Consider the following 14,625-nt stretch of genomic DNA (forward strand, 5'->3'; position numbering starts at 1 on the left):
TTAAGCCATTTATTAAGTATTAGTCTGAGTAGTCGTATTTTGATGGACTGCGTGAAGACTCCATATATGTTTGTTCGACTTTTATTCTTTAGTTTAGGTATAAAATAACTTGCATACCCTTTCTTCTTCGAAAACCATCTTTATAAGTTTAGAATTTTTCTATATATAACATAGAATAAGAAACTTGTTTTTTCACTCACCAATCTTGTATAGGTCTTGAAAATTTATGAAGTAAGTTATTGTGATAGTCTGAGTTTTATCAATAAAGTATGATAAACCTTATTACATATAGTGTTAATGCCACTTCTATTATGATACCTCTATCTACTCTTGAATTCACACAAGATTTTTCAAAATTGAAACTTAACTTATTGCAAAGGGAATGCATATCATGTCATGATTCGGACGAACATTTTTGGAAAGTTTCATTAATTTATAATTTTCCCTCTTGATATTGACCGCGAGTCTTCTATGATTGAGTTTTGAAAAGTTGGTTTTGAACTTTGAATTAAAGTTGAGAATTTAGGTAAGTTTTGAGTTTGAAAAGCTAAGCTGTTAAAGAAAGTGATTTTTGGTGAAGTTTGAAGTTTCGAGTGTTGGAGTGGAATTCTATTGATTTCATCAGTCCCCTAATGTGAAATATGATTTGTGAGAGTCAGTTTCTTATTCCAAGTATTTTTGAGGATTTAAGGTCCTAAATTGTGAATTTGTGGAATTTTAGCCTTTGGTCACCATTAGGTATTCGGATGCTCAGATTGGAATTTCGAAAGTTCCATTGGATTTAGAGGATTTTAGACCTAGGTCAGGCCTTAGTTGATTTTTGAGAGGTCCAGAATTTGTCTTAACCTTAGGTGTGAGCTAGTTTCTCACGTTCTTCACAGATGTTGGATCAACGATACCTCATAGTATTTTGACAGTCCCATTGAGTCCAGAATGTCAAGTATAATTGAATTGCATATGTGGTTTGTATGCACGGAGTTCCCAACGAAACATGAGGGTTCGTTCATTGTTTTGAGAGTTGGTTGATATTTCTGGTGCGTGATTTTTGTAACCTTCACTTTTGCGATAGGCATTCCACGCCTAAGAGAGCCACGCTTAAGTAAAGTTGTGATTGTTTAAGCACAAGCCGGACTTTTTGAAGGGTTCGCTTAAGCGAACCAAGGCTCGCTTTAGAGATAGTCACTTAAGAAAAACCTGGTTAAGTAAAATTGATACCCCAAGTTTTTACGAGTTTCGCTTGAGTAACATTAGAGAGGGTTTTGACCTGCAAATTTTGGGGTTAAGCCCCATTTAACCATATTTGAGTTTTTGAGCTTTGGGTGGTTATTTGGAAAAGATTTTCGATGGGAATCTTTAATGTAACAATTATTAACTCTAACCTTCAATTACTCATTGTTAGTTATGAATTATGTGTTCAAAACAAGCTTTTGAAATGAGAAATTTCAGGTTTTCTTCAAGAACACAAGAAATTAGTAAAATTGTGATTTTGAAGTGGTTTTTATCCCTTTTTCGAAAAGCTTATCTCTATTGAGTTCCTATTGACTTGACTAATGTTTTCAAGTATTGTTTTCTATATTCAGACCTCCACTTTGAAATTGGTTTTCGTGAAGTAGTTTTTCATTAAATAAAAAGCAAGTGACCTCCTAAACCTCGATATCTAGGAGAATTCATGTACTTCCTTAGTTGCTTGTATGTTGGTAGCAATGGGGATGATTTGAAGGGTTTATATTGTTCACTTGATACATCTAAACAAATAAAAAGGGGTTAAAATGAAAAGGGCTACGTGATGAAGTCGATACTAGCTCAAGCCAATAGATCAAGTCGGTAAATGCCAAGCCAGTCAATACTATCTTAAGATTTTATCAAGTTGATTGCAGGTGTCCCTATCATTCCAATAGTGTTGGGCATGATACTGAAGACTGTATTAATTTGAAGCATATGATCCAGGAATTGATTGACCAGAAAATAGTCAGGACCGTTGTACCCAACATCAATAGTAATTTGTTGCCAACGTCAATAGTAATTTGTTCCCACACTATGGAAATGTCACTATCAATATGATAGAGACAGAAGATGAGTTGCACTTGGTAAAAGCAATAGTTTTGGCTGGCCCTGACATCCTTGAAAAAGTTGTAGCTTCTCCAAGAATAAGTGAGAAACTCAATTTTACGAGCATGATACCCAATATATATTTTGCTTCAGTGTCAAGAGAGGGTCGAAACAAGAAGGGGATGAATCATGTTCGACCAAAGTCTTTGCCTCATTTGCACCAATTCTTTCTGGTAGAGGAATATGCCAAAGATGACAGTCTTGGAGAAGGAATTGGAAATCTTTTTAAAGAAGGTGATGTTGCGCCGAAGAAGATGATCGAGACATAAGCATACGAGACGCCGAGCCAATAGGGCAAGATCGTAATTTGACTTCCACTCCGCTCTTTATCTCTCCCTCAACTTGATAGACAAAGATGAATCTTATGTTATTTTCAAATAGATGGTAGTTCGGATGAGGCTTGGAACCCACCTTTTATGTCGTTTTACCCAATTATATTTTAATTTCACTCGTAATGTTTTGAAAAAGTCAAAATGGCCCATGGTCATGGCCAAAGATCGTATTTCCTTTACTTTCATTGAAAGTCTCTCCTATTGCAAAAATTTATTTTACTTGCGCTTTAATTATGTTATCTAATTGTCTTTATTTTTGTTTCAGTAAAAAGAATATATAATTTTTGTAAACCTATCAATATCATTTTATGTCGCAAGCTGAATGAATAAATGAGGTAGATGAAGATAGTTTTAAGAGTATGACGATGAGGTCATGATATTCGAATACCTTGTCAAAGATTTGGAACAGTTTGAGACTCATGTAAGTAGAATTTGGATGATATAGAAATCATAAGTCTAGAAAAGGATGAATTTGTCAAAGAAGTCAGATCAAGGTCCATATGAGAGAATCCCGGAAAAGAGGACTCAACAGTTTACTGAGAAATACTTTGAATGCATTTATTTGATTTTAAGTTGTGGTGGAACATATACATTCATCTTAAGTTGTTAATCCACTAAGATACTATCAAGAATTGCTATTTGAAGATTTAGAGTGTTGTTTATTTCTTTCCATGTAATCGTATCATTTTGTTTTTGAAATACCTTCGACCTGAATTTTCAAAAATGAGATACATAGGTGGCCTGTGTAAGCCTCAGTCATTTTCTTATCATAATTTCTAATATCTCTATTAATTCTTGAGAGGATAACTACGTTTGACTTGAATCCTGCCTCAACGGGAATGTAAGCGTCAGAATGGTTGGATCATATCTCCCTTAAGATTTCTATTTTTACAATAGAAACAGGGACCAAAATTTTTAGAGGGACTCAAAAGCTCATAAAAAGATCTCTCCAACAAGTCAAGACTGAAGTTACATTGTAAATTATAATTGCGACAAAATTTTTGAGAAGATCTAAAAAATTTCATGATTCATTCATCAATAATTCAAGATACCAGGACATCTAACTGGGACAGAAATTTTTGATGATGACATCAAAAATTTCTTCAAGCATCACTAGAAGTTTGTTGTAAATTTCAAACATTTCAAGCATGATTTGAAGTTTAAGGTAAGTTCAAATAATCTATAAAGTTTACAAACAACTTCAACAATCTCCAGCACCGTTGAAGATCAAAGTCAACTGCAGAAAATTTCAAGCATCATAGATTTCAGTAGAACCACGTCAGAAATTTTCAAAACTTTAATGATTTTTGAATTCCTTGGAACAAGATATAGGACACCCCAAAGTTTCGAACCAAGAGCATTCATTAAGCTTAACGTGACATGATACTTGGCATTGACCTTTTTCAATTACAACTTTTTGAAACCTTTAAAAAAAATTTATCTATATATTTCAAATATTTTTGCATAAAATTTTTTGTCATGTCTATCAAGAAGCAAGAGATAGGAGCGATCAACTGAAAATAGCAAGACAAAGATCAAGCGCTGGAATAAGTCAACACACATCAGTTTGTTTCAAAAACTAACAATTTTTCTGTGGATGCACGTCATTAAGATCGCCTCAATTTCGTCATATTCCTCCGTTCAACGAAGATGGAGAAGTTAAAAGGGTGAGTATCTCCCCAAAATTGAAAACTTTTCTATGGATGCAGGAAAGTCATTGAATTTTTCAGAAAAAAAAATAATTCAGAATGCGAGCAACAATATCTCGTTCAAATTTACATCAAAACATGAGTCACAATGAGTATAAATCTTCAATTATGAACAAGTGAAAGCATCATTCTCAACATGTACAAGCATCTACAATGACATCAAATTACATTTTTCAGCATCAAGAACATCAGAAGAAAATTCACAAATCGCGTCGATATCAGAGTCGGTAATGTGAGACCCTCATAGAGGGACATTTCTATAATATTATTAAATGAGATAGTACGACCACCCAGAAGGACATTTCTGCAGTTTTATCAAATGACATAGTACCACCATCCAGAAGAACATCACCATCATTTTATCGATGGAATATCATCATTCTGTCAATGAATCATCATCATCCTATCAATGGATCTTCAATGAACAATCACCACCCTATCAATGGAGCATCAACATCACTCCGCCAATGGATCATCAATGAAGCATCATCACCCTATCAATGGATCATCAATGAAGAATAATCATCCTATCAATGGATCATGAACATCATCCTGTCAATCGATCAACATCATCCTATCAATGGAGCATCAACATCATCAAGTCGATGGAGCATCAATCATTATCCTATTGATGAAGCATCAACATCATAGATTTATCATATAGCAGCATTATTCTACCAATGGATCATCATCATCTTATCAATGAAGAATCGTCATCCCCTTCATATCAAGTCATCATCTACTGTGTAAAACTCGATGAAGGTTGACATTAAAACATTTATTTAAAAGAACATGTGTCGAATACGGTAAGCTATATCACTTATCTATTTAATTTACAGTTTGTGCTAACAAGTTTGTTTCATTCTTTGTCGAGAGCATCCAAGAGAATGAATCCTCAAGTCAAAAAGCAGGTGCATGCGATATCAAAAAAGATGCAGCACAACGTGGAACTTTTTTTTAGAAGCAAATATTATCGAGTCATCCACCTCGTTACAGTTAAATAATCATCGAGTCATCCATCTCATTACAGTTGGAATATTATCGATTTATCCACCTCATCACAGTTGGAATGTTACCTAGCAATCCATCTCATTACAGTTGGATTTTCATCAAGTCATCTACCTTGTTACAGTTGGATAACCATCGAGCCATCCACCTTGTTGCAGTTGAAACATTATCGAGTCATCCACTTTGTTACAGTTGGAAAATTATTGAGTCATCCACCTTGTTACAATTGGATAATCATTGAGTCATCTAGCTCGTTGTAGAGATCACTAGAGTTTGCTATGTAGAAAACAAGCAATGACATCTCCAAATCCTTATCAAATCATGAGTTGTAATGGATATAATGTGTTCGAAAGCGGTATCCATTATTTTTTTTATTTTCAATACTTCTTTATTTTCTCATTTAAATGAAAAATATGTTTATGCTTATTCGTTAAGATAATAATTTGTTATATGAATGATCTTTCATTATTTTTTCACTCAAATCGCTAGATAAAGCAGCACTATGTCTACTAATTATTTACTTTGAGTATGAAGACATATATATACTTAACATACTTATGTGGCATCTTTCACAACAAGAGTAACTGAGAAGTATCATAAGAGATGCTATCAATTTTTCCAATTACAGTTTCTACTAACAAGTTTATTTCAGTCTTTGTCGAGAGCATCGAAGAGGAGAAATTCTCATATCAAACCACAGGGGCGGACGACATCAAAAAGGATACAACACGACGCGGAACTTTTTCATAACAGCAAATTAGGACATAGTCTTAAGATGAGTGTCAAACTCGTAGGATGCGAGTTGAGCAGCGACTTCCACCACGATCAAACTACACTCCTATCAGAAGGCATGTGAGTTCTATTTGAGTTTATCGGTTTCAGTTTCGCATCCGGAGGATTACGTCCACCAGAGGCATCTTTCTAATTTGAGTGGCAATATACTAAGATCTTTGAAAATTATGTGCATGCAAGCTCTTTATTATGGGTGTGAAGCATGCCACATTGATGGCTGAGAGGTAGCATGCTTCTTTTTCATACTCGCCTTAATTTATCACTTTTGCAGAACCAAAGGTTATCTTGCATAGGAGATTTCCTTTTCAATCGATCGAGTCGAACTACAAGCATCCTGATTCCTTGAGTTAATGGGTATGTAGGCGGATTAGCGTTGAGAACTCGATTGTATTCCAACATTCTCTTTTAAAACTTATTCCCAAGCTTTCCTGTCTCTTCATAATTCGATACAGAGATAGATTTTAAATTCTTTCATAATTGTGCTTAAATCAAGCGTATTGAACTACAAGTGGTCTGAATTCTCATGTAGTCTAAGAAAGAATGTCTGACAGGATAACAACGGAAGAATACCCAAGTCTATACTTTCCCTTCTCGATTTGAACCAAGAGAAGAAAAACAACCACAAGCAATATGATAGTAAGGCAGCAAGTAATTCAACCAAACAAATATAATAAGGCAATAATAAACTAATCACACAAGACACCAAGATTTACGTGGAAAACCCTTCGATGTGAAGAGTAAAAAACCACAGGACCAAAAACTCCACTATAATCACCAAGAGTTACAATGTTGTTCTCAAAAATTGGCCACAAAACAAGTGACAAACAACGAGCAACAACAAAATAAGATTGCACCAAATCTAGACAATTAAAGGAGCAAAATCACCAATTTCGCAACTACTGTTCACGACAGCAAAACTAAATCTGCAGGCCACCAAATCCAACTCTGTTAGTTCCTAATCAAATATTGAGATGAAGATAATATGCTGTCCAAAAATCAGCTCAATCGGACAAGAAACGAAGCGGGAATCGCAATTTGAAGTTGATTGTTAGGGCTGAATTTTGACTGCGAAAACTGCTCTCTTTCTCTCTTTTTGGCTGCTGAAAAAACTCTATGTGTATATGAAAATAAGACCTAAATAGGCTTATATTTGCCTCATAATAATGGACCTATGGGCAAAAATGGGTTGGTCCAAATTGGGCTTTTATTTATCCACATAGGAAGGGAAAAGGGCCCATAACCCAACAATTCTCCCCCTCACGACTATGTGGAGGAGACCGCCATCCCGGCGACCATGCAACAATCTTCAAACTTTCCTCTTGGAAAATCTTTAGTCATCATATCGGAACCATTGTCATTTGTATGAATCTTTTCAAGCTCAAGCAACTTAGAATCCAACACATCTCGAATCCAATGGTATCTCACATCAATGTGTTTAGACCGACCATGTAACGTAGAATTCTTGCCAAGATGTATAGCACTTTGACTGTCACAATAAAGTACATACCTCTCTTGAGCACAACCAAGTTTCCCCAAGAATCTCTTCATCCAAAGCAATTCTTTACAAGCTTCAACGACAGCAATAAGCTCGGCTTCTGTAGTATATAGAGCAACACATTTTTGCAACCTAGATTGCCAAGACACAGCTCCCCCTGCAAAAGTAACCAAGTACCTTGAAGTAGACTTGCGAGTATCAACATCACCAGCCATGTCTGAATCAGTATAACCACAAAGAATAGGCTTCCCTGTGCCAAAACACAAACTCAAACTAGAAGTGCCACAGAGATATCTCATAACCCACTTCACAGCATTCACAATGTAGTCTTAAGGGCTTTGAGAGTTTTGGTTAGGGGGAGAATTTATGGGTCACAAGCTTGATACGTTATCGCTTTTGTGAACCTCCCATGTATTCCAAGTGAATTGGTTGAGGTTGTTTCCCTCTGTATTTTGTACTCTCATATTTATAGTGGATTGCTCATCTCTTTTGTGGACGTAGGTCGATTGACAGAACCACGTTAAATCTTTGAGTCTTTTGGTATATTTCTTGTTGTTTTCTTACTCGTAATCTTTTGAGGTTTGCTCAGCTTCTATAGTAGATAGAGCAACACATTTTTGCAACCTAGATTGCCAAGACACAGCTCCCCCTGCAAAAGTAACCAAGTACCCTAAAGTAGACTTGCGAGTATCAACATGATCAGCCATGTCTGAATCAGTATAACAACAAAGAATAGGCTTCCCTGTACCAAAACACAAACTCAGACTAGAAATGCCACAGAGATATCTCATAACCCACTTCACAGCATTCCAATGTTCTCTTCTCGGATTAGAAAGAAAATGGCTAACAACTCCAACAGCGTGAGCAATATCCGGTCTTGTACAAACCATCGCATACATCAAACTACCAACAGCTGAAGCATAAGGAACTTTCTTCATATCTTCCTTCTCATCATCACTAGAAGGACACTGTTTAGTGCTAAATTTGAAGTGCATAGCTAAAGGTGTACTGACAACCTTAGCTTTGTCCATGCTGAATCGGCGAAGTTCTTTCTGAATGTACTTTTGTTGTGATAATACCAATTTCTTGGCCTTTCTATCACGGACAATCTGCATGCCAAGAATCTGCCTTGCTGGTCCTAAGTCTTTCATAGCAAAAGACTTACTCAACTCTTGCTTCAACTTTTGAATCCTGCAAGTATTATGACCAACAACAAGCATGTCATCAACATAAAGCAACACAATAATAAAGTCACCATCAGAGAACTTTTGCACAAAAACACAATGGTTTGAAGAAGTCTTCTTGAAGCCCTGCTGACTCATAAAAGAACCAAACTTCTTGTACCACTGCCTGGGAGCTTGTTTCAAACCATACAATCTCTTCTTAAATTTGCAAACATAATTCTCTTTACCCTTGACTTCAAAACCTTCCGGTTGCTCCATATAAATTTCTTCATCTAAGTCACCATGGAGGAAAGCAGTTTTAACATTCATTTGCTCAACCTCTAAATCTAGACTTGCAGCCAAGCCTAGAACCACACGAATGGATGACATCTTCACAACTGGAGAGAATATCTCATCAAAATCAACTCCCCTTTTCTGATTAAATCCCTTGACAACTTATCTAGCTTTGTATTGTGGAATTGGATTACCATCTTCATGTTTCACCCGAAAAACCCACCTGTTTTTCAAAGCTTTTCTGTCTTTAGGTAACTTAACCAAATCAAAGGTATGATTATCATGCAAGGATTTAATCTCATCTTCCATAGCATCAAACCACCTTTATTTTACTTCACTTTCCATGGCCTCATCAAGACTCTCAGGTTCTCCCCCGTCAGTCAAGAGTACATACTCATTGGGAGAATAATGAGATGAAGGAATTCTCTCTCTACTAGATCGTCTGAGAGAACTCTCTGGAGCATCTATAATTGGTTGTTGGACAACCACATCATCTTGCACTGGAGCATCAACAACATCATGCCGGTCATTCTGAACATGATCACCATCTTCATTATCAAATTGATTTTCATCATTATGAAGATTTTCTTCCGGTGCAATAGTCAAAGGAACTGGATCAACATCAACTAAGCTCTCACTACTCTGAAAATCAGCCTTGTCAGCTTTGTCAAAATCTTCAATTGTTTGATCTTCAATTGTTTGGTCTTCAAAGAACACAACATCACGGCTTCTAACAAGTTTCTTCTCAACAGGATCATAGAAACGATAGCCAAATTCATCTTGACCATAACCAATGAAGATACACTGCCTAGTTTTAACATCCAACTTTGACCTTTGATCCTTAGGAACATGTACAAAGGCTTTACACCCAAAGACTCTAAGATGATCATAAGAAACATTCTTACCAGTCCAAACTTTGTCAGGGACATCACCATCTAAAGCAACAGCAGGAGATAAATTGATAACATAAGCAGCAGTATTAAGTGCTTCTGCCCAAAAGGAATCTGGCAGCTTAGCATCTGAAAGCATACATCTAACCCTCTCAATTAGAGTTTTGTTCATCCTCTCTGCTAAACCATTTAACTGCGGAGTCTTTGGAGGAGTTTTCTGATGCCTAATACCCTACTCTCTGCAATATCTATCAAAAGGACCAATATACTCACCACCATTATCTGAGCGGATGCATTTCAATGTCTTCCCTGTTTGTCTTTCAACCAAGGCCTGAAAACTCTTGAACACATCAAGTACTTGATCCTTGGACTTCAAAGGAAATACCCAGAGTTTGCGAGAATGATCATCAATAAAAGTCACAAAGTAAAGTGCACCACCATGAGATCTTACCTTAAAAGGACCACATAAATCAGAATGTACCAACTCCAGCAAATCAAGCTTTCTTGAAGGCGGGTGACTCTGAAAAGAAACTCTTTTCTGTTTACCGGCTAAGCAATGAACACATTTCTTCAACTTTGCTTGTTTCACTCCAGAAAGCAACTTTTTCTTAGCCAAACTATCAATCTTCTTCTCGCTCATATGACTCATCCTTCTATGCCATAACTCTGATGAAGTATCATTCTCCAACAAATTTACGGAGTCTCTGGACATGGAGCCCTGAAATACATACAAGTTAGACAACTTGTCACCACGGGCCACAACCATCAAACCTCTAGAAAGCTTCAACTGGACAACACCAAGTGTATTAACATAACCCTCATCATCAAGATATCCCACATAAATCAAAATCAAGCGAACATCTGAAGCATGCTTGACATTATTAAGAACTAGTTTGGAACCATTGTTACTTTCCAGACAAACTGTCCCAATGCCAATAACTTTAACTTTATGATTATTGCCCATTTTCAACGTTCCAAAATTACTTGGAGTATAAGAAGAAAATAATTCCTTCTTTGGTGTGACATGAGAAGTAGCACCAGAATCCACAAACCAGCTAGACTCATCATGAACAAGATTAATGGCATTTGCATCACAAGAAAAGAGAATATCATCATTAGCAACAACAGCAACACGATTTTCATTATCGCCTTCTCTCTTTTGTTGTCTCATATCTCTCTTGTGCTTGTAACAATATTTCATGATATGCCCATTCTTGTGGCAATAGTCACATGTAATATTCTTGTATTTAGACTTTGACTTGCTTCTACTTTTACCTCTATCATTCTGACCTCTGGACTTGTTTCTCCCCCTATCTTTAGTAACCAAAACATCGGAGTGTGAAGCTGAAGAAGATGAGGCTTGAGATCTTCTTCTCATTTCTTCATTCAAGACATCACTCTTAGTATATTCCATGGTTACAACACCACTGGGAGCAGAATTAGTCAAAGAAACTCGAAGAGTTTCCTAAGAGTCTAGCAGAGTATTAAGGAGCCAAAGTCCCTGTATCTCATCATCAAACTTTACACCCATTTCGGATAGCTGATCAAGAACACCCTGAAAATCATTAATATGATGAGAAATAGGATTTCCCTCTTTATACCTGATATTCATTAATTGTTTTAATAGGAACAACTTGTTGTTGCCAGTCTTCGAAGCATAAAGTGTCTCGAGCTTGTCCCACAAACTTTTGGCATGTGTCTCATTCACAATATGATTTCTAACATTATCTTCAACCTATTGTCTAATATAGCCACAAACCTGCAGATGCTCAAATTCCCATTCTTCATCATTCAAAGACTGAGGCTTATTAGAAGAAAACACAGGTAAATGCATCTTCTTGACAAATAGAAGATCTTTCATCTTGCCTTTCCAAATATGATAGTTACTACCATTTAAACACACCATTTTGCTCATATTTGCCTCCATCATTCAAAACGACAATCAACAATAACCAATGCTCTGATACCACTTTATTGGGAAAGACGAGGCACTAACAAAGAATGCCTGACAGGATAACAACGGAAGAATACCCAAGTCTATACTTTCCCTTCTCGATTTGAACCAAGAGAAGACAAACAACCACAAGCAATATGATAGTAAGGCAGCAAGTAATTCAACCAAACAAATATAACAAGGCAATAATAAACCAATTACACAAGACACCAAGATTTACGAGGAAAACCCTTCGATGTGAAGAGTAAAAAACCACGGGACCAAAAGCTCCACTATAATCACCAAGAGTTACAATATTGTTCTCCAAAATTGGCCACAAAACAAGTGCCAGACAATGAGCAACAACAAAATAAGATTGCACCAAATCTAGAGAATTAAAGGAGCAAAATCACCAATTTCGCAGCTACTGTTCACGACAGCAAAACTGAAGCTGCAGGCCACCAAATCCAACTTTGTCAGTTCCTAATCAAATATTGAGATGAAGATAATATGCTGTCCAAAAATCAGCTTAATCAGACAAGAAACAAAGCGGGAATTGTAATTTAAAGTTGGCTGTTAGGGCTGAATTTTGACTGCAAAAATTGCTCTCTTTCTCTCTTTTTGGCTGCTGAAAAAACTCTGTGTATATGAAAATAAGACCTAAATAGGCTTATATTTGCCTCATAAGAATGGTCCTATGGAAAAAAATGGGTTGGTCCAATTAGGCTTTTATTTATCCACATAGGAAGGGAAAAAGGCCCATAACCCAATAGTTCAGCCATAATTCGAAAGTTTGTACCAAAAAATCCTTTTCTAAAAAATAAAGATGTGGTCGGTCAAAATTGAATTCATCAATATCATTTTTCTCGAATTTCTTTCATCAATTCAAGTAAAACGAGGGACATTCACCTTGATAATTGAGGTTTTGTAAATTAGATGAGATAGAGCTTCATGATTGTCAAGGCCCAAAACTATGACCTAGTCGTGACATGATGCTTATCTCAATAAATGACCAAAATATAACCTAAGTATGTCATGACACTAAGATTTATATACATAATAACAGTAGATAATTGAATGCGGAAGTTATACTGAATTTTATGATAAGTTTGAATACTTAAGAATGTATACTTGAAGATGAGTTCATCAAACATAGTAAGCAGAAACAAAAATTTGACTAACTGTCTGGAAGCCTCTACTATGATGAGTTGCTAGGATAAGCCCCAGCTAACTCTAACTATTTAAAAACTACAAATAAATACTAAAAGAGAAGCATGAAGGTCATCCCTAAAATATGAGACTTTCCAACTCTGTTGTTGCTGATAAGAAACCGTACTAATTGTGAGCTACATGTTAAATGGCTAAAACTATACAGTGCAAATGTATATGGTCAATACATAGACTATAATAAGTACGTAGGGCATGTTTGTTACAACTAATAACTGAACATGCTGAGTTTGAAATATTGAACTAAAATGACATTAAGTAATATGATGACCTAGTAGTAAAACATGTAGCTCATAATTACATAAAGTGAAATAACTTAATACAAGGCCAAGCAATTACTGAGACTAAATTAGCGAGCTACTAAACGACATATAATTATATGATACACAGAGTTTGATGTATAATCCCCATCAAAAGGGGACCAATATACTTTTCTAGAGTATGTAGGCTAACTTGAGCTAATGTGTACCACAAAGCTAATGTCCATAAAGGACTAAGGTGGCAGTCTTGTTCTAGTAGGTGACCCTTACATACATATGGTGGAACAAGGTTTTGAGACTTAGGAATTGTTACTAAATTTCTTGGTCCTCAAATAACGGGTGAGCATTCAAATGTAGGTCCACTCAATGCCAAGTAAGATTTCCAACGGAAACACGCAAATAAACTACAAAATGTAGTCTTATAATACTTAATAATGTGATAAATTGACAATAACTAAGTAGCTCATGAATATACTAATAATCTGGTGATAGTTGAGGGGCAATTTATTTAAAAGGATCTTTAACCATGAAAAATTGATAATCTGAGACATCCAACTAAAATAGCATAGTTTGAGATATGAAAAAATCAACATTCTGGGAGTTCATGAAAATATTATTTAGAAACATTTAATTATAGTTTGAAAACACATAATTAAACTATTCATGAAGAATGTTGTGAAAGATAATGAAAAGTCAACTTTACAAAAGAACTCTAATTGTATAGAAATCATTAACTGAAAAGGACTCAATGAGTGAAAGGATACCCATTGATGAAATTTCACATACCTGAAATTAAATTCCTAGCTTGAATTCATGAATCGAGAGGAACCCTAGTACTTGCTTGAGAAGAGTTTGACGTCACTAGATAATAGATTCTAAGTGGTGCATATGGAAGGGTTACGCCGTATAGGAAGGGAAACTCCTGAATATGGCATTTCTGAGAGGAGGAAAAGACTAGTTTTGAAACTAAATAAATTAAAAGAAAATTCTTATTTGTGATAGTGCCACGTAGGCAAGCCTAAGTATAATATATATATATATATATATATATATATATATATATATATATATATATATATATATATATATATATATATATATATATATTGTATCAACACCCCTAACAACAAAACATATAGTGATTTCACTGATAGAATTAAGGACTACATGATCCGATTTTCAATTTAACATTTTTCATTTTTTATATTTCTTGACATTTTAGTAGTTATAAATTATAGCATAATTCTTTTACTTTTAATTTTTTCGAGAGTTTCACTCCAAACATTATAGTAAGTAATTGATATGTTTATGTTATTTGAAAAGACTAACATAACATGATCATATAAAAATAATGATCCCCTCAACATTTCAATTCATGAATCCGCCTTGGACATTAACGATGTGTGACATATT

The sequence above is a fragment of the Solanum lycopersicum genome, chromosome 10, assembly GCF_036512215.1.
Source record: "Solanum lycopersicum chromosome 10, SLM_r2.1".
NCBI lineage: Eukaryota > Viridiplantae > Streptophyta > Magnoliopsida > Solanales > Solanaceae > Solanum > Solanum lycopersicum.